Source organism: Rhinoraja longicauda, chromosome 1 (genome assembly GCF_053455715.1).
Source record: "Rhinoraja longicauda isolate Sanriku21f chromosome 1, sRhiLon1.1, whole genome shotgun sequence".
Taxonomy (NCBI): Eukaryota; Metazoa; Chordata; class Chondrichthyes; order Rajiformes; family Arhynchobatidae; genus Rhinoraja; species Rhinoraja longicauda.
Genome location: NC_135953.1, coordinates 99,158,895 through 99,180,647, shown reverse-complemented (window position 1 = coordinate 99,180,647; position 21,753 = coordinate 99,158,895). Strand labels below are relative to the sequence as shown.

General features: G+C 43.0%; 1 protein-coding gene across 2 annotated transcripts in view; it reads left to right on the top strand.

Moving 5' to 3' along the window:
• The window catches only part of grid2 (glutamate receptor, ionotropic, delta 2), a 771,247-nt gene that overhangs the window by 584,986 nt on the left and 164,508 nt on the right, over positions 1-21,753 (top strand). The window lies entirely within an intron of this gene.

Sequence of the window (21,753 nt, the reverse complement as noted above, 5' to 3'; positions counted from 1 at the left end):
GGGGACAATTTACAATTTCACCAAGCCAATTAGCCTGCAAACCTGTACGTCTTTAGAGTATGGGAGGAAACCGGAGCAACCGGTCTCCCCAGGTCATGGGGAGAACTGTACAAACTCCGCACAGACAGCCCCCCATAGTCAGGATCAAAACCGGGTCTCTGGCGCTGTAAGGCAGTAACTACTGCTGTGCCACCATGCTGCCCTTGTGTACCTATGAAGTTCTACTTTTGAAATTTGTCTCCATTAATGGGTACAATTGGCCACATGCAAATTGGTGGAACAGTACCTCATATTTCACGGACAGCTTAAAATCCAATGGTATGAAGAAGGGTCTCGACCCGAAACGTCACCCAATCATTCTCTCCAGAGATACTGCCTGTCCAGCTTTTTGTGTCTACAGATATCCTCGGTATCTTCAGTATGAATATTTTAGTTTAGTTTAGAGCAAAGATACTAGAGGAGCAAGATGAACCACTTCGTCGAAATCGCCTATACTGAAGTGTAGTACGCAAAGGAGCGTAACGTCCGCCATCTTAGTAAGCAAAACCCGCCGTTCGCTATGCCTCTCGCAGTGTAATCAGTGTTTTGGGGGAACAGTATGTGTGATGATACTATAAAAATGCAGAATATATCTCATCTATCAATTCACAGATTTTTGTTATTTTTCTTTTAAAATGTTTCTGCAAGTTTCTGCCTACTAAAATGGTGCCATGACATACTACAGTTTTTAGGGTCCAGTGGTCTATCATGCTCTGCTCTATTATCTTTGGTTTAGAGACACAACACAGAAACAGGCCCTTTGGCCCACTGGGTCCGCGCCGACCAGCGATCCCTATACATTAACACTATCCTACATCCACTAGGGATAATTTTTACATTTACCAAGCCAATTAACCTACAAACCTGTACATCTTTGGAGTATGGGAGGAAGCCGAAGATCTCGGAGAAAACCCATGCAGGTCACGGGGAGAACGTACAAACTCCGTACAGACAGCACCTGTAGTCGGGATCAAACCTGGGTGTTCGACGCTGCATTTGCTGTAATGCAGCAACTCTACCGCTGCGCCACCGTGACCACCAGTATTTTAGACAACTATTGATTTGTCTAACTTTGTAACCCTTGCATTTCCTCCCTCCCCCTCTTTCCAACCCTAGTCATCCAACTAGTTCCACTGTTTGCATACTTGTATCCCTTTGTTATCACCTCTTCCCCAGCCAACAACGGACCTTTATGGGCTCCATCCTTCCTTGGTCATTTCTTGGCAGTCCTGTTTTATTCTGACCTTATCTTACCTCTAGTTCCCACCCCTCTGTTCTCAGTATGAAGAAGGGTCCCGATCCAAAATGTCACCCATCCTTTATCCTCCAGAGATGTTGCCTGACCTGCTGAGTTACTCCAGACTTTGAGTCTATCTTTAATGGGTAGAGAAAACTTGTAGATAACCACAGGCATCTCGCGTTTTATCTGTGTATGATTTGTGCATTTTTGAAATAATGCACGTATAATTAATACCTAAACCTAATTTACTGTATGTTTGAAATAATGCATTCAAATTTGCGCCTGTTTAATTTAATTTATGCTTTTTTGAATTACACACTGCCTTTTAGGAACATAACACTTGTGTAAAATACGAGGTGCCTGTACAATGGACTTTGTCTTTTTTCTAATTGCATGTTTGCACCAATGTCTTGTTTTTTGGACTCGGCTTTCTTTTTAGAATGTAAAGTGTAATTTATGTACAAATTGTTTTTGTCTATTTATCTGAGCCTTGTGCCTGTGAGGCTGCTGCAAGAAAGGCTTTCATTGTACTTCTACCTCACTGTACCCGTGCATATAACGATAAACTTCATCTTGAGGTTTCGCTATTAGTATCCCGAAACCAAGACTGGTTCAAATTTCAAAATCTGTTCAAATTTCACCACAGAAGAGGAAAAGTTACAATGGTCAATGGTACTTTATTGTCACATGTTCAAATGCACAGTGAGATTTTCATTTTGTACGCAGTTCAGAAAATTATTTCCATACCTAAGCACAATCCACGATTAGCAAAGTGTACAGAAATAGTCCGCTGGGACTGCATGCAAGAGGCGCTGTTTTCAAAGTCCAGTCCAAAATCCACCATCGACAACAATGACATTTAAATTGGCGATTTTCGGTACAAATCAATTATATTTGCTAATGTTCTTCAGGGAAAGAAATTAGCTACACTTTCCCTACCTGCATGATATGGCTTCAGGCTCACCAATGTTATTGGCCTTCTACTGCCTCCTGAGGAACATTGGGGATGGACAGCATCCAATAACCCAGGAATGATTGGGTTAACATATGATAAGTGTTTGACGGCACTGTGCCTGAACCCGCTGGAGTTTAGAAGGATGAGACTAATCGAATAGTGAAAGACCAGGATAGAGTGGATGTGGAGAGGATATCTCCACCAGTGGAAGATTCCAGGACCATAGCCTTAGAATAAAAGGACGTACCTTTGGAAAGATGAGGAGGAATTTCTTTAGTCAGAGGGTGGTGAATCTATGGAATTCATTGCCACAGGCGGCTGTGGAAGCCGTCATTGGGTATTTTTAAGGCGAAAATTGATAGATTCTTGATCAGTGAGGGTGTCAGGGATTATGGGGAGAAGGCAGGAGAATGGGATTGAGAGGGAATGATAGATCAGCCATGATTGAATGGCAGTGTAGACTTGATGGGCCGAATATCCTAATTCTGCTTCCATAACATGAATTTATGAACAATACATGCCACATCTTGTGAACAAATACGTTTATTAAAAAAGAAAAATAATTTTAAACGCAGAGTTCTGCTATGATGATAGTACATAAAACGTTGTTCCAATGTCTGCCCTGTTTTATCTGAATAATGTTACTATTTGACTTCAACATGAAAGGAATTCTAGTTTATCACCTGTCTGAATATATTTCCTTGCTCCAGTTTTTTCTGCCTTTCCATTTCATGGGGTATCTGTGTGCGAAAAAACACTAATCTATTTTGATGTAACATTGTCATGTAGCCGATCTTCTGCGAAGTCTGACACTAAGTAATGTAAAGAAATATTTGGAGAGGAGTTCCTTTACATAGTGGTCAAATGAAAATAGAAGGTAGGGAAATAGTTAGTTTTAAGGGTTTAATTCATAGCTGGTCTCGTAAGTAAAATGGGACATGTTGAATGGTTATCTTGATAGGTTAGATGCATAGGTTTGAGTCTTCCCCTCTCAAAGTAGGGGAATCAAGAAGCAGAGCATGTTTAGGAAGAGAGGGGAAAGATTTACTAGAAACCTGAGGGGCAACTTTTTTACACAAGGGATGGTGGGTAAATGGAAAGAGCTGCCGGAGGAGTTGGTTGAGTTAGGTACTATCACACCATTTAAAATACATTTGGACAGATACATAGATAGGATGGGTTTAGAAGGATATGACCCAAATGCAAGCAGATGGGACAAGTGTAGATGGGGCATCTTGGTTGGCGTGGGAAGTTGGGCCGAAGGGCCAGTTTCCATGCTGCATGACTCTATGTACTTGAAAATAAGGGAGAGATTTGAAAAGATTTTTTCAAGGTATTGCTGGGGTAGGAGCAAGTATAGGTCATTAAGGGCAGAGGCAGGACATTGAGTTCCCATGTCAAAGCAACAGTTATTATAAGAAATGATCCCAACTTTGATATGGCTAAGTTAGAATATACTGTGACTCAAACCCTTAAGTTGCAAGAGCAGAATTAATGTTTCCTTCAAGCCCTTTACAACGGACCTTTCGAATGGAGATTGGGAATACTAATTAGTGACTTTTGAGACTTCCCCAGAGTTTTCTGAGAGCTTGTGATAATTTATATATAGACATCTGAGCAGAATTGAGACAAATGTTGTTAAAGTAGACCATCTGGTCATTGTGATAGCTTGCTGGGCAAAAATAGGCTGCCTGATTTTCAATATTGCCAGAGCAATTATAAATCTAAATACTTAATTAACTGAAGGTAAAGCACCTTGGCGCATCCTTCAGTACTTACAGGAATTTTGTTTAGAGACACAGCATGGAAACAGGCCTTTCGGCCCACCGAGTCCATGCTGGCTGTGGTTCACACTAAGTTCATCACCTGCAGGCTAAATAAATTCTTCCTCATCTCCATTCTAAAGTCACGTCCTTTTATTCTGAGGTTGTGGCCTCTGCTTCTAGACTCAGCCCACTGGTGGAAACATCCTCTCCACATCCACTCTATCCAGGCCTTTCATTATTCGGTAAGTTTCATTGAGGTCCCCCCCTGATCTTTCTAAACTCCAGTGAGTACATGCCCAGAGCTGTCAAACGCTTCTCTGAAAAGGATGATCTGAATTCAGAGGAAGGTAGTGTGTTCATTTTTATTCTCCCTGTTTCCCTGCAGTAGTTTGCGTATAATAGAATGGCCTGACAGCCTGTTTTGTAGCCATTGGAATAAATAATTCAGTTTTCATTCCCCTGAAGGCCAATGATGAACATCATCTTTTAAATGTCGTAACTGTAATCTCCTCTATCACTTCCTCTGTTTTGTTATTAATAACCAGATTGTTTTATTTAAATTCCATGGTGAGATTTGATCTCCTGTCCATGTCATCAAGGTCTCCGATTGCTAGCCCTGCAAGTTAAGCACAGCCCAGTGCTTCACACACCTGCTGCAAAGGTTCATGTGAAGCATTTGGTTAGAACATACTGCAGCACATTAACAGGCCCTTCGGCCCATTATGTCCATGCTGAACATGATTCCAAATTAAACTGATCTCCTCTGCCTGCATGTGATCCATTCCCTGCATATCTGTGTGCCTACCTAAAAACTTCTTAAACACTAATGTTGTACCTTCCTTCACCACCACCCCTGGCAGCATGTTCCGGGCACCCACCACCCTGTGTGAACAACCTGTCCTGTACTCCTCCTTTGACCTCTCACCTTAAAGCTATGCCCTCTTGTATCTCAGCCTCTCCTAATTTTATAAACTTCTAACAAGTGTCCCCTCAGCCTCCAGAGTAAACAATCTGACTTTATCCAACCTCTCCTTGTAAACAATACCCTCTAATCTAGGCAGCATTCTGATAAACCGCCCTCTTCAACGCCACCACATCCTTCCTGTATTGGGTGAGTCCAAGTGCAGCCTAACCAAAGTTGTATATAGCTGTGTCATGACCTCCTGATTTTGATACTCAATGCCTCAACCTATGAGGGGAAACAAACCATATGCCTGCTTTACCTCTCTTTCTAACTTGTTGCCAGAATAAATCTATGAGCAATTTCTGGCCATTTGTAACTCAGGCCTGAATCCCCATGAATTTTAACCATTCTGTGCAGTTGTTTTCCAGCACATTTTGGTTCATCGTAGACACAAAGAACTGCAGATCCTGGTTTACCAAAAAAAGGCACAGAGTGCTGGAGTAACCCAGTCTGAAGTAGAGTCCCGGCTCCCGAAACATAGGCCATGTCTGAAGAAGGATCCCAACCTGAAATATCGGCCAATCGGAAGTACGGTCGCGACCGGAAAAGTCACCTATTTGTGTTCTCCACAGATGCTGCCTGACACGCTGAGTTACTCCAGCACTTTGTATCTTCTTTGGTTCAAAATATTTATTTTCCAGATTATTAAGGTTTCTGATCACTAGGTTTGCAATAAAAGCACATACAAAAGTTGGGAGGTCATGTTGCAGTTATAGGAGACATTGGTGAGGCCACATTTAGAGTATTGCGTTCAGTTCTTGGTACCATGTTATAGGAAAGATAGTGTCATGTGGAAAGGGTACAGAGAAGATTTATGCGGATGTTGCCTGGATGAAAGTCTGAGCTATAGGGAGAGGTTGAGCAGGGTGGGACTCTATTCCTTCGAGTACAGGAGGATGAGGGGTGATCTTGTAGAGATGTACAAAATTATGAGAGGAACAGATCGGGTAGACACGGAGAGTCTCTTGCCCAGAGTAGGGGAATTGAGAACCAGATGACATAGGTTTAACGTGAAGGGGAAACTAATTTAATAGGAATCTGAGGGGTAACTTTTTCAAACAAAGGGCCCTGGATATATGCAACACGCTACCAGAGGAGGTAGCTGAGGCAGGTACCATTGCAACTTTTCAAAACAATTGGAGAGGTACATGGATAGGGCAGGTTTAGAGGGATATGGGTCAAACGCAGACAGATGGAATTAGAGTAGATGGGGCATGTTGGTTGGTGTGGGTAAGTTGGGCCGAAGGGCATGATGGCACACTGTATGACTCTAAGTCTCTGAAATTATAAGCATGTCAATTTTAGACAGCAATCAGTCCTAAATGTGTGTTGAGCACTGTGCCCTGTCAACGTCAGACAGAGATGAATGTAGTCATTTTTGAAGAGCGTTGATGCTTACTGCTGCCCTAAAGCCATTGAGGCCATAATGGATAAACACACTGATGTTCCTGTTATTACGTTAACCAAGCCTCGGAGGTTGATGAAAGGAAGCACAGTGATGATCTCAGTGGGGAACCTAAATGCAGCACTAGCTGAAAGATCAAGGCAGAAAATGGGATTCATTAAACCGCAAACTGAAATCAAAGAGCACCAGAAGCAAGCCTCGGCCCTTACATACTGCATCATTCTGGGATTTTGTATCACTTCTGATGATAATCAGTTGAGTTGAGTTTAGTTTATTGTCACGTGTACCGAGGTACTGTAAAATTATTTTATTATGTGCTAACCAGTCAGCGGAAAGCCAAAACATGATTAAAATCGAGCCGCCCACCATGTACAGATATATGATAAAGAGAATAACGTGAATAACAAATAATGTTAACACAGAAAAATGTGAGGTGGTGCATTTTCAGAGGTCTTTACATGCCAAGTAAAGACATTACTGGACTTTAATGTACAGTAAGTCTGATCAAAGTTACTCTGAAGGTCACCAATGAGGTAGATAGTAGCTCAGGACTGCTCTCTAGTTGTTGATAGGATGATTCAGCTTGGGTTCATTCAATGTTTCATGTCGACAAAAATATTGGGCTGAAGCTAATCCATGTGTACTTATCCATTGGAGTGTGGCTCCCATAACAATCTTAAATGATCAGAATCTCGCCCAGTAAAGTATGCATAAATAAACAGACGCTGTACTTTGTATTTTTCAATCTAGTTACAATTGAATGTTTCAGATTCAGTTTCAGATTAGTTTCTTGTCAGATACAACAGGGCGCAATGAAATTCCTTGTCCTAGTGAAGATCAGAGAGTACACTGTGTACATGATAATGACAGATTCAACAATAAATACAACAATGCAGAGCAGCAGACATGACACACGTTACAAAGAGCCTTGAATGCTCTCCTTGAAGAGGCTTGCCAGTGGATTTCATGCAAAGGAGGCAAGGGTAGTATCAAGTGAGCTGCTGATAAAATATAGAGTGGTTCAGGGTGGTGGGTGTACGGAACGAGGTGGTGGAGGAGTTCATAACTAATAGGAGCAGTATTAGACCTTTTGACCCATCGCGTCTACTCCGCCATTCAATCATGGCTGACTTATCTTTCCCTCTCAACTCCCTTCTCCCCCTAACCTTTGACACCCTTATTAATCAAGAATCCGCCCAACCAGCTGAATTACTCCAGCTTAAGGATAGCGGAGTCAGGGGGTATGGGGAGAAAGCAGGAACGGGGTACTGATTGAGAATGATCAGCCATGATCACATTGAATGGCGGTGCTGGCTCGAAGGGCCGAATGGTTTCCTCCTGCATCTATTGTCTATTGTCTATTGTCATTTTGTGTTTGGCTGCTTTCCTTGCTCTATGACTCTAGAGCACAGAAACTGACCCTTTGGTCCTCAAACCCTTATGCTGACTGTAATGCATATCTGCCTGCACAGGGTTATGGCCCTGTTAAAATCAGATCAAGCTTTGTCTGTGTAACATGTTGCTCATAGTAAGACTGTTGGAAATTCCCAGCCATAGAGTCAGAATCATGCAGCGTGGAAACAGGCCCTTCAGCCCAACTTGCCCACACGGACCAACATGCTCCATCAACACAAGTCCCACCTGCCTGTGTTTGGCCCATGTCCCACTAAACTTGTCTATCCTTGTACTTGTCTTAATATTTCTTAAACGTTGCAATAGTACTTGCCTCAACTACCTCCTCCAACAGCTCATTTCATGCACCTACAATCCTTTGCGTAAAAAAGTTACCCCTCAGGTTACTATTAAATATTTCCCCCTCACCTCTGGTTCTCAATTCCCCTACTCTGAGCTAGAGACTCTGTGCATTTATCCGATATATTCCTCTCATGAATTTGTACACCTCTATAAGATCAGCCTTCATCCTCCTGCACTACAAGGAATTAAATCCTAGCTTGCTCAACCTCTCCCTATAGCTTAGACCCTCGAGACCCTACAGACCTCCCAACTTCTATGAATACTCCGACTGATGAAGGCCAAAGTGCTGAAAGCTTTTTTGACCACCCTATCTACTTGTGACTTCACCTTCAGTGAACTAAGTACTTATACTCCTAGATCCCTTTGCTCTACGACACTACCCAGAGCTCTACCATTCACTGTGTAGGTCCTGCCCACATTAGACATATGAAAATGCAACCCCTCACATTCCTGTGTATTAAATTCCATCTTTCATTCCACAGCCCATCTGCCATACCGAACAAGATCCAATAGCAATTTCTGACATCCATCTTCACTAACTGAGAAACTGCGCACTTTGATCTCATCTGCAAGCTTGCTTATCATGCCATGTACATTCTCATCCAAATCATTGTAATGGATGACAAACCGTATTGGGCCCAGCACTGAACTCTGAGTCACACCACCAATCACAGGCCTCCAGTCTGAAAAACAATCTTCCATCATCACCCTTTGCTTCTTTCCATGAAGCCAGATTTCTATCCATTCAGCTATCCTTCCTTGGATCCCAGGGGACCTAACCTTCCAGCACAGCCTACCATGCGGAACCTTGTCAAATGCCTCGCTGAAATCCATGTATATAATGTCTACAGCTCTGCCCTCATTAACCTTTGAGTGAGCTTGAGCGGGAAAGATAGATCAGCCATGATTGAATGGTGGAGTCGACTTGATGGACCGAATGGCCTAATTCTGCTCCCATAACTCATGAATTTATGAAAGTCAGAGAATTCCTAAGATTTAGCTCTTACGCCTAAAGGAATCAAGGGATATGTGGAAAAAGCAGGAACGGGTACTGATTTTAGATGATCAGCCATGATCATATTGAATGGAGGTGATGGCTCGAAAGGTCGAGTGGCCTATTCCTGCACCTATTTATCTATGTTTCTATGTTTCTATGTTTCTAATTCGATACCGAGACCTGCAGGCTACAATGTGCCCACATTTTGCTTGCGTTAGACTTCGTCGTAACGGTGCAGGAGGCCTTAGATGGAAGGATCAGTGTGGGATTAATGTGGTCAGCGACCGAAAGGCCCCCTGTAAGGAATAAGTTCAATCAGTCCTGGGTTGCTTGGCAATGTTTTTATGCAGCATATAAACGCCACTATTGTTGAGGTGAGAGCACCTTCCGAACATTATATTTTTATTCACTGAAGGAAAGTTTTTTTTCATTAGCCTGCTTGGAGTCCAGAGGCAGTACTGGTTGCCATGGCCACCTCTATAATGGACCAGACAATATCCAAGCACCCTTATCTCTCCAAGGTCTGCAGTGCTTGGCCTAATAAATTAACTCACAATGCATGAGGGCCGGGGTTTAGATTGGACGGGGGTTGCAGGCAATGTTTTAATAGGCCTCTTTTAACTACAGTCTGGAATAGATAGCCTTAAGTGAAATCAATATAAATTTACATTTTTAAATTAACTATGAAGTTGATTGGTACCCCGTTGGGGCTGCTGCTTTCCTCTCATTTATCAGGCTAATTGATTTAATAAGTCTTTGCATGGCTCCAGATACCTGTATTCCCATTGAGTCCGGTACGTGAATTACTGAGAGAATCAGGGTATCATAACCATGTAAAGTGGGAGGCCAAACAACATGGGAAGCTGGAGTTGTTTTTTTTAAAACTTTTCTTTCACATTACATCCATATTTTCAGAATAATAGGTAAGAACAAACTGCAATGGGCTTGGAGATAAGAAGGAGGAATGGGATGAACTCCTTCTGCACTTCCCCAGCCAATTCACCAAGATCATGGAGAAATAAGAGACTGCAGATGCTGGAGTCTGGTGCAAAACACAAACTCAGCGGGTTGAGCAGAATCACCTTCCTCACTCATCAGATTCGAGCATGGGAGCCTTTGTGTTCCCGCTTATTAGTCACACAGCACGGAAACAGGCACTTTGGCCCAACTCATCATCGCTAAAGGGCGGCACAGTGGTGGAGCAGTAGCTTTGCTGCCTTACAGCACCAGGGATTGGGGTTTAATCCTGACTACGGGTGCTGTCTGTACAGAGTTTGTACATTTTCCCTGTGACCACAGTTGCTCCGGTTACCTCCCGCACTCCGAAGATGTACGGTTTGTAGGTTAATTGGCTTCAGTTGAAGAAAATGTTAAATTGTCTCCAGTGTGTAGGATAGCACTAGTCTACAGGGTGATCGCTATCCACACACTAGAGACAATTTAAAATGGGAGTGGAGGTTTTCGGCCAAAAACGATCACTGAGTCTGCCCTTGGTCTCGCCGATATACAGGAGTCCACACCTGGAACAGCGGCTTCAGTAGGTGAGGTTGGTGGAGGTGCAAGGGAACCTCTGCCTCACATGAAAAGACTGTTGGGGTTCTTGGACGGAGTCGAGGGAGGAGGTATAGGGACAGGTGTTGCATCTCCTGCGGTTTCAGGTGAAGGTACCTGGGGAGAGGGTGGGAAGGGATGAGTTAACCAGGGATTTGTTGGGGGGAACGATTGTCTGCAGAAAGTGGAAAGGGGTGGAGATGGGAAGATGTGGCTGGTGGTGGGATCCCGTTGAAGGTGGTGAAGATATCGGAGGATTATGTGCTGTTTGCTGATTGCGACAGCTGATGGAATGAAAGATGAGGACTAGGGGAACTCTGTCCCTATTGCAACTGGGAGGAGGGGAACCAAAAGCGGAGCTGCAGGATATCAAGGAGTCCCTATTGAGGGCCTCATCTATGAAGGAAGAAGGAAACCGCCCGTTCCCTAAAGAATGAGGACATCTCAGATGTCCTCGTATGGAACACTTCATCTTGGGTGCAGATGCGGTGTAGACGGAGGAATTGGGAGTAGGGGATAGAGTCTTTGCAGGAGCCAGGGTGGGAAGAAGTGTAGTCCGGGCAGCTCTATAATAGATGGAAGTAGATAGTCTATCTCTGGTCATGGAGATGGTGAGATCAAGAAAAGATAGGGTGATGTCGGAGATGGTCCAAGTGAATTTGAGTGCAGGATGGAAATTAGTTGTGAAGTTAATAAAGTCTGTGAGTTCTGCATGGGTGCAGGAGGCAGCTCCGGTGCAGTCGTCAATGTAGCAGAGGTAGAGTTCAGGGATATGGCCAGTGTATGCCCGAAACAGGGATTGTTTGGCGTAACCTACAAAGAGGCAGGCATAGCTAGGACCCATATGAGTGACCATGGCTACGCCTTGCATTTGGAGGAAGTGGGAGGAGTCGAAGGAGAAGTTGTTCAGAGTTAGGACCAGTTCTGCTAGGTGGAGGAGAGTGTTGGTTGAGCGAAATTAACTTCACTACTAATCACAGTCTTATACCTTTATTGACACCACATATTTACTGTATACAATAGACAATAGGTGCAGGGGGAGGCCATTCAGCCCTTCGAGCCAGCACCGCCATTCGATGTGATCATGGCTGATCATTCTCAATCAGTACCCCGTCCCTGCCTTCTCCCCATACCCCCTGACTCCGCTATCTTTAAGAGCTCTATCTAGCTCTCTCTTGAATGCATTCAGAGAATTGGCCTCCACTGCCTTATGAGGCAGAGAATTCCACAGATTTACAACTCTCTGACTGTATACAACCAAGATTAATGTTCTATCCAGCTGTCTCCAACACTCCCTCAATACTGCTCTGCACTGCCGTATCATCTGATATTCCCTACTTGAGGGCCTTTATCCTAGAACTCTCTGACTCTGATGTGAGCGAGTCACTGCTCATTTATGGCTGATACCTGACCTCTGCAGGCTTTCACATGACATTGGTGAGTGGGAGCCAAATGGATGCAGTGGACTGTGCTGTTATTCTATTATTCTGTATCAGGGGAGAAATATCCAGTGAAACAAGCTTCACAAAAATGCACAGCTGAAAGATTTGCCCAGGGATATACTTTGAATTAACTTTAAAAGATCTATCTATTAAAAATCAAATCCAATGTTAAACTCAGGGCAAGAAAAAAAGAAGTTGGAACTTATTTCAAAGACGCAAACGTAAATAATACATTTGGCCTGTCGAGTGCAAAGCTCTTCATCTGCAGATAGAGTTTTAAAGACCTGCTGACTTCATACTTTCTCCTATACTTAGTCGGAAAGCAACAACAGGGACCAATCAGCCCATAATTCCAGTGCTAGCTCTAAGAAATTGTTCTCAAATTTAGTCTTTTTATTGCAGAGGCGGGTAAAATTATTTCTGCTCAATTACTTTCAGATATGGGTCGTTTTCGATTATACTCAACTATTTACCTCTTGTTAAGTTTCATAAGAGTATAATGAATTCTGCAAGTCAGTATATGCCTCCTCCTGCTTCTCCATCTCTCTATCTGTTCTGATTCTCAGAGTTGCTTATTCCTCTCCATTCCAAAAACATAACCCAGTCTTGAATAAATTTACTGACTCAGCATTCAAAACGCTCTGGGGGTGAGACTTCCAAAGATCCCTGACCCTCTGGCACAAGAAATTATGCTTCACTTTTAGTTTAGTCTAGTTCAGAGATACAACGTGGAAACAAGCCCTTTGGTCCACCGCTTCCATGTCGACCGGCGATCCCTGCACACACGATCCCTGCACACACTTAACACTATCTTACGCATTTTGGACAATTTACCTTTTTTTTTTAATATACAAAAGCAAAAAATCCTACAAACCTGTATATCTTCGGAGTGTGGGAGGAAACCAGAGCACCTGGAGAAAACCCACGCATGTCACGGGGAGAACATACAAACTCCGTACATACAGCGTCCGTAGTCAGTATCGAACCGTGGTCCCTGGTGCTGTAAAGCAGCAACTCTGCCGCTGTGCCACTGTGCCACCCGCAAATGCACACTGAATATGGAACATTACAGCACAGGAAGGGGCCTTTTGGGCATAATGCCTGTGGACATCCACCCCTTCCAGTCTTCAACCCCTGGATGCACGTTCCAGGCACTCACACCCTCTGTGTACGTTGCCATGCACAACTGAGTTATATTATCAATAAAATGTTGACAACATTCTACAGAAAGACAGACACAAAATGCTGGAGTAACTCAGCGGCTTAGGCAGCATCTCAGGAGAGAAGGAATGGGTGACGCTTCAGGTCGAGACCCTTCTTCAGTCTGAAGAAGGGTCTCGACCCGAAGCGTCACCCATTCCTTCTCACCTGAGATGCTGCCTGAGCCGTTGAGTTACTCCAGCATTTTGTGTCTACCTTCAATTTGAACCATCATCTGCAGTTATTTTCCTACACAGAAAGACAGAGATAGCTTTTAAGGAGGAGAAAATGATACAGAGGCACACCAAGCAAGTTCTGACTGGCAATGTAAAATGTGCCAATCCATGGTGAAATAAATGACAATTTGGGATGTATCAGATTCGGAGGAGTACAGGGTTCTCAAAAATCTGTAGCACCTGCAGAATCTCAAAAGAAAAGCAGAGAGGTAGAACATACAAGCCTTTGCAAAGACCATAAGCGTGATTTCCCTGGCATACCCATTGTTGCTGCCTGTTCCTGCCCCACCAAACTCATCTCCATGTCCTCCAGAGATGCTGCCTGACCTGTTGAGTTACTCCAGCACTTTGTGTTTCTTTTTTATGCCAGCATCTGCATTTTCTTATCCAGAACATAGAACAGTACGGCACAGGAACAGGCCCTTCAGCCCATAATGTTCATGCCAAACATGATGCCAGGTCAAACTAATCTCCTCTGATAGATTTCACTCCATTCCCTGCAGATCCATCTGCCTATCTAAAATCCTCTTAAACACCACTTTTGTATCTGCTTCCACCATCTTCCCTGGCAGCGCATTCCAGGCACCCACCACTCTCAGATGAAAACATGTTTGAGGGTTTTAAAATTAAGAGCAGGTTTCTACAAAGGTCAACAAACGCAGCAGTCAAAAAGAAGTAGTGCTTGGTTTGAATTAAGATATGGATAGGAGTCTGCTCCTGGAAATTTCCCAGTTGCATTGTTCGTTTCTTGACTTAAATAAATAATTTAAGAGAGGTAAGTTTTACTACCTGGCCATGAGTTAAAACCGTCTGGTTATGGACCAATTTTGAAAATTTATCCACAACTAACCAGCCAACAAAGAGATGTTTTCTGGTGGCAAGACCACATCTACAAGAATGGAAAGCCATCTTTTTAACTTAGCGGGAAGATGAGTTATATATAGTTTCTGCCGCACTGACTAATGAAAATGTCAGAAGTAGAGAATATAAATCAAAATGAGTTCTGATGGACTAATCTTCTCACAAATGCTTTTCCTACGCTTCAGTGATCTAATACACACTGCAGCATATCATTACAATACTCTGTATGATCCCTGGACATCTTGGGAAATCAGAGTGAATTACAACACGCCAGTCATTTAGAGAATTTATTTTGTTCTTTTCAGATTCTTTTTTGTCTCTTTCCTTTTGTAACAAAATATATGTCAGGTAACAAGTTCATGCTTGCTGGTTTGTTGTGACATATTACGTGATTTCTTATGAGCCGCTGTCTGTGAAGTAACCATTGGCCCATGTTGTCCATGTTGGACACAAAATACACAGAGTTCCAGAGAAAACATCCAACCTCCCCTTGTAGCTAACACCCTCTAAACCAGAAGATAGACACAAAAAGCTGGAGATACCTCAGCGGGTCAGGCAGCATCCCTGGAGAAAAGGAATATGTGACGTCTTGGGTCAGAACCCTTCTTCAGACTGGTGTGAGAGTTGTTACCATCTCATACATACCCGGCAAGGGAGAATCAGTGGTCAGGATGGCCAAACTCCCACGCCAAGGTATCCCATTGCACCTCCAGTGTGCTGTCCCCAAATGTGGGATACTCGACTGCAAAATTAGTGGTTGTGGGGGACTGCGGGGTGGCACAGTGGCGCAGCGGTAGAGTTGCTGCCTCACAGGGCCAGAGACCCGGGTTCTATCCTGACTACGGGTGCTGTCTGTACAGAGTTTATACGTTCTCCTTGTGACCGTGTGGGTTTTATCTGGGTGCACTGGTTTATTCCCAGTATTCCAAAGACGTACAGGTTTGTCGGTTAATTGGCTTCGGTAAAAACTGTATATTGACGCTAGTGTGCAGGATAGTGTTAGTGTATGGCTGTGATCGCTGATCGGCGCAGACTCAGTGGGCTGTAAGGTCTGTTTCTGCGCTGTATCTCGAAAGTCTAAATTCTGTCAACCTTAGTAGAAACCTGCTCAGTTCATTTCAAACAAGTAAAGACAAAATCAGATATTTAAAGCATCAAATTGCTGAATAAGAGCTACATAGGATAATCCAAAAAAAGGACACAAAGTGCTGGAGGTCAACAGTCAAACAGTATCAACAGGTCAAACAGTATCTCTGGAGGACATGGAGAGGTGACATTTAGGAACGGGACCCAATGATCTGAAGAAGGGTCCTGACCCAAAACATCACCTATCCATGTTTCCCCAGAGATAATGCCTGACCTGCGAGGTTACTCCAGCATTTTGTGTCCTACTTTAGGGAATGAAACTGGTTATCTGTGGAAGAGGATCGTTCATCATCATTCAATTAGATTTAGTACAGTTGTGTAAAAGGACAAAAATAAAATAGGAGTACACACAAAGGGACACAAAGTGCTGGAGTAACTCAGCTGGTCAGGCAACATCCTTGGAGAACATGGATAGGTGATGTTTCAGGTCAAGACCCTTCTTCAGACTGCAATGGAGCAGTCAAAATGTGGAAACAAGGAACTGCAGATGTTGGTTAATACACAAAAGGACACAAAGTGCTGGAGTAGCTCAGCAGGTCAGGCTGCATCTCTGGAGAACATGGATAGGGAATGTTGCGGGTTGAGACCCTTCTTCAGACAGATCTTAACCTGAGACGTCACTGATTAATACATGGAGGAAGAGTAACAAGGAAAGAGCAGAGGCTAATGGGGACCTAATATGTAACTTATGTATGGAGACAAATGATATGGATAAGGTTATTAATGGATCAATAGACAATAGACAATAGACAATAGGTGCAGGAGTAGGCCATTCGGCCCTTCGAACCAGTACCACCATTCAATGTGATCATGGCTGATCATTCTCAATCAGTACTCCTTTCCTGCCTTCTCCCCATACCCCCTGACTCCGCTATCCTTCAGAGCTCTATCTAGCTCTCTCTTGAATGCATTCAGAGAATTGGCCTCCACTGCCTTCTGAGGCAGGGAATTCCACAGATTTACAACACTCTGACTGAAAAAGTTTTTCCTCATCTCCGTTCTAAATGGCCTACCCCTTATTCTTAAATTGTGGCCCCTGGTTCTGGACTCCCCCAACATTGGGAACATGTTTCCTGCCTCTAACGTGTCCAACCCCTTAATAATCTTATATGTTTCGATAAGATCCCCTCTCATCCTTCTAAATTCCAGTGTATACAAGCCTAGTCACTCCAGTCTTTCAACATATGACAGTCCCGCCATTCTGGGAATTAACCTAGTAAACCTACGCTGCACTCCCTCAATAGCAAGAATATCCTTCCTCAAATTTGGAGACCAAAACTGCACACAGTACTCCAGGTGCGGTCTCACTAGGGCCCTGTACAACTGCAGAAGGACCTCTTTGCTCCTATACTCAACTTCTCTTGTTATGAAGGCCAACATTCCATTGGCTTTCTCATGCAGCGTGGAAACAGGCCCATCGGCCCAATTTGCCCACACCGGCCAACCTGTCCCATCTATACTAGTCCTACCTGCCTGTGGTTTGGCACATATCCCTCGAAACCTGCCCTGTCCATGTACCTGTCTAAATGATTCTTAAACATTGCAATAGTACCTGCCTCAACTACCTCTTCTCGCAGCTGATTCCATACACCCTCCTCCCTTTATGTAAAAAAGTTACCCCTCAGGTTTGTATTATGAGGGGTAATCGTTTCCTTTCACCTTAAACCTAAGTCCTCTAGTTCTCGATTCCCCTACTCTGGGCAAGAGACTCTGTGCATTTACCTGATCTATTCCCCTCATGATTTCCTACACCTCTATAAGATTACAGCTCATCCTCCTGTGCTCCAAGGAATAGAGTCCCAGCCTACTCAAATTCTCCCCATAGTTTAGACCCTTGAGTCCTGGCAACATCCTCATAAAACTTCTCAGCACCCTTTCCAGCTTGACAACATCTTTCCTATAAAGATGGTACCCAAAATTGAACACATTACCCTAAATGTAGCCTCACCAACATCTTATAGAACTGCAACATGACCCCCTAACTTTTATACTCAGTACTCTGACTGATGAAGCCCAAAGTGCCGAAAGCCTTTTTGACCGCCATATGTACCTGCGACACCACTTTCAAGAAACTATGTACCTCCACTCCTAGATCCTTCTGCTCTACAACACTCCCCAGAGCCCTACCATTCACTGTGTAGGTCCTGCTCTTGTTGGATTTTCCAAAATGCAACGCTTCATATTTATTTGTATTAAATTTCAGCTACTGTTCCTTAGCCCACCTGGCCAACCGAGCAAGATCCTGCTGTAATTTTTGACAGCCACCTCACTTTCTACATTACCTGTGTAGAGGTTTGTGTCTTATGCAAACTTGTTAATCATGCCATGTACATTCTGATCCAAATCATTGATGTAGATGACAAACAGCAATGGGCCCAGCACCGAACCCTGAGGTACACCACTTGTCACAGGCCTCCAGTTTGAAAAGCAACCTTCTACCATCACCCTCTGCTGCCAATTTTCTATCCATTCTGCTATCTCTCCTTGGATCCCATGCACTCTAACCTTCCAGAGCATCCTACCATGCGGAGCCTTGTCAAATGCCTACTATCATCTTTGAAACCATCAAAATGGGAACTGAGGGTAGAGGCAGGTTTCATGTGTTATATGAAAGGCAGTATTCTTCAGCACTGCATTGAAGTGTGATTTGAATTCTCTGGGGTGGGACGTAAACCCCATGACCTCTCACTTCAGAGACATGAGGGTTACCAAACAACACTAGTTATCAAAGCTTCAGATATGTCCTTACGCATTTTGGCTCTCCATGTTATCTTTGCAGCAGACTTGAAAGGTCATTTAACTCGGCCAACATGGCAAGATAACCATGGGTGAGTCTTTCATTGAATAGTTCCTCCTTTTGGAACAGTTGTGACAGCTATATTCAACTTGTCTTCTTGTTGGAGAAATATACACAATGAAGATAATAGCTTTCTTTAGAGCCGATTGCCTTACCCTAAGGTTTTGCCTTAGCCTTAACAAAAAAAAGCTGTTCTCTGTACCTTGGTACATGTGACAATAAATTAAACCAAACAAAACTAAACGTAAGCTTGTGAAGTGAATGTCAGATTGAGAATTAATTGACTGGCTGAGGGAGAGAAGGTGTGTGGAAAAGAACTGCAGGTGCTGATTTATACCAAAGATAGACACAAAGTGCTGGAGTAACTCAGCGGGTCAGGCAGCATCTATGAGGAAAAAGTATGGGTGATGTTTCGGAACTGAACCCTTCTTCAAGTTCTGAAGAAGGATTCTGACCTGAGACGTCACCCGTCCTTTTTCTCCAGAGATGCTGCCACACGCACTGAGTTGCTCCAGCACTTTGTGTCTATCTGAGGGAGAGAAGGCTATGGCCCAAGTAGGACAAGTATTGATAGGCATGACATGATGGGCCAAAGGGCCTGTTTCTGTGCTGTACGACTTTATGATTCTATGACTGGATTGGACCAGGCCTGCTCTTTAATGGAGCAAAACACAAAGTGCTGGAGGAAGTCAATGGGTCAGGCAGCATCGGCGGAGGGAATAGACTGGCAATGTTTCAGATCAGCTCCCTTCTTCGGATTGATTGCAATAGGAGCTGGAAAAGAGAATCGGGAGCAGGCCAAACCCTGGCAAGTGATAGGTTAATGTGAAGGGGTAGGGATTAATTAGCAGATGGCTGGAGTACGTGACAAAGGCCAGAGGTGAAAAGGAGACAAAAGAGTGTCTGATAAGAAAAGAAGAGGAGAAGTGAAATGTACATCCAGAGTTAGGGCATGGTTGGAAGGGAACAGGTGGAGTGGGAGGGGGGGGGGAGGGGGGGTGGAAGAGTAGTGATAGAAGGGAATGATAGAGGGTTTGGGAACGAAAGTGTATACGAAGCAGGAGAAAGCAGCAGTATGACTGGGATGGTGGGAGGTGAAGAGCGAACTGCTTTCACATCAGGATAATAAGGGCAAGGGAAAGAGAGGGAGTGTAGGAGGTTATGTTTAGTCTTGTTTAGTTTATTATTGCCACGTGCACCAAGGGACAGTGAAAAGCTGTTTTTTGTTGCGTGCTATCCAGTCAGTGAAAAGACTATACGTGATTGCAATCAAGTCATCCACAGTGTACAGAAACAGAATAAAGGAAATATCATTTAGGTTCCAGCATCCACAGTTTCTTGTGTCCCTGCGTTTTTTTTGAACAAAGTTTATTTCTGATTTTTTATTAATACAGCTTTGACAATTCAATGCATGAACACATTAGTACTGATAATTATCCCTCCACCCACCACCCCCCCACCTACAATACCATTCAGAGGGTATACAACTTAAGATATGCAAGGAAAATAAATAAGTAAACGTAAACATAAGCATAAAAAAAAGACAAAGTAAAAAAATAAAAAATAAATAAATAAATTAACAAAAAAAAAATTTTTTTTAATAAAAATACTAATGATTTTAAAAAAAAGATAAAATGTTAGAGGTTTAAAGCAGTACACCATATTATCTAGGGCACTAACACCCATAAAAACAAAGAGGGAAGCAGAAAAATCGGAATGTTAAGACATATCAGGGACCATTCTAATACTTCAATTCCACTCTTAATTACATACATACATATCAAAGACTCTACTCAACCATAAAATTATCAGAGCCTAAAGCATCAATACAACTAAGAAAAGGTTGTCATATCAATGTAAACTTGTCAGCTGATTCCCTAACAGTATACCTAATCTTCTCCAATTTAATAAAATACAACATATCCCTAATCCACTGTGCAAATGTTGGAGGGTTACAATCTTTCCATCTGATCAAGATTTGTCGTCTGGCCACCCGCGTGGCAAAAGATATAGTTTATTATTATTTAATGCAAGATTTTGTGTTACCACACCGAATAAAGCAAGGGGAGCTGATGGTTCTAAGGATTCATTAGTAGTTTGGGAGAGCATATTAAATATTAATAGCCGAAAATTAGATAACTTAGGACAATCCCAAAACATGTGAATTAAAGTGGCTTGGTTCTGCCTGCAGCGGTCACACATGGAGTCTATATTGGGTGTGAATTGGGCTAGCTTAGCTTTGGTCCAGGGCAGTCGGTGGAAAATCTTAAACTGCATAACTATGCTTCATGCATATCGAAGACGTGTATATACCCCCAATCATCTTTGACCGGATGGAATCTGAAATTTTCATACCCAGATCCCCTTCCCACTGCTCTTTTAGGGAGTTAAGACTTGTCATGTTTTCTCTCATTAATAAAGAATATATGTCACCTATCTTTCCCTCTCTGAATGATGTGATGTAATTAATTGAGTCTAGGAGTGTGTCTGAGGGCTGTGAAGGGAAATGAATGATATTAGAAGATATGAAACTGCGGATTTGCATATACCTAAAGAAGTGTGACCTAGAGATATTGAATTTCTGAACAATCTGCGCAAAAGATGCAAACAAACCATTTATAAACATGTCTTTAAATGAACAGACCCCATGATTGAGCCAAGCACTGAATGAAGCATCTGTCGAAGGTGGCAGGAATGCATGGTTCGTTACAATAGGAGCGAGTATTGAGTATTGAGAATTTACAGATATCAAAGGATTGTCTGAATTGCTTCCATATTTTTAAAGAATTAATAACAACTGGGTTAGAGTGTATTTGGTAATAGGCTCTGGATATGGCAGACCTGAACATAATAAGGCAAATAATGAAGTGTTCTTACAAGAGTCTCTCTCTAGAATTAACCAGTCAGGTAGAGTGGTTAACACATTTCTTTCCATCATTAAGAAATACTTTTAATATTTGCTGCCCAATAGTAGAACTGAAAGTTTGGCAGTCCAAGCCCTCCCTGCTGATGAGGTATCTGCCGTATAGCTTTGCGTACAGGTGGATTCTTTTTATTACAAATAAAGGAAGAAAGCTTTCTATCCAGAGAAATGTTTTAGTTAAGACAACTGGTATACACTGAAACATAAAAAGAAGCTTGGCCAATATGTTCATTTTTATAGTGTTAATCCTACCTGCCAGAGATAGAAGTAACAGCTTTTTATGGAGACGGGTCTCCATGTTGCAGGATACTTGCCAACATTACAAATATACAGAACACCTTAGCTGTTTCTGGAGGTAAGTAAATCACAAGCGCCTTTTCTCCTCCAGGATACACATGCAAGGTGATTCACAGAAGGATCAATATGAATAATATCATAAATCACCAGTGTATCAACTGTGGCCCAGAGGTGTTGAA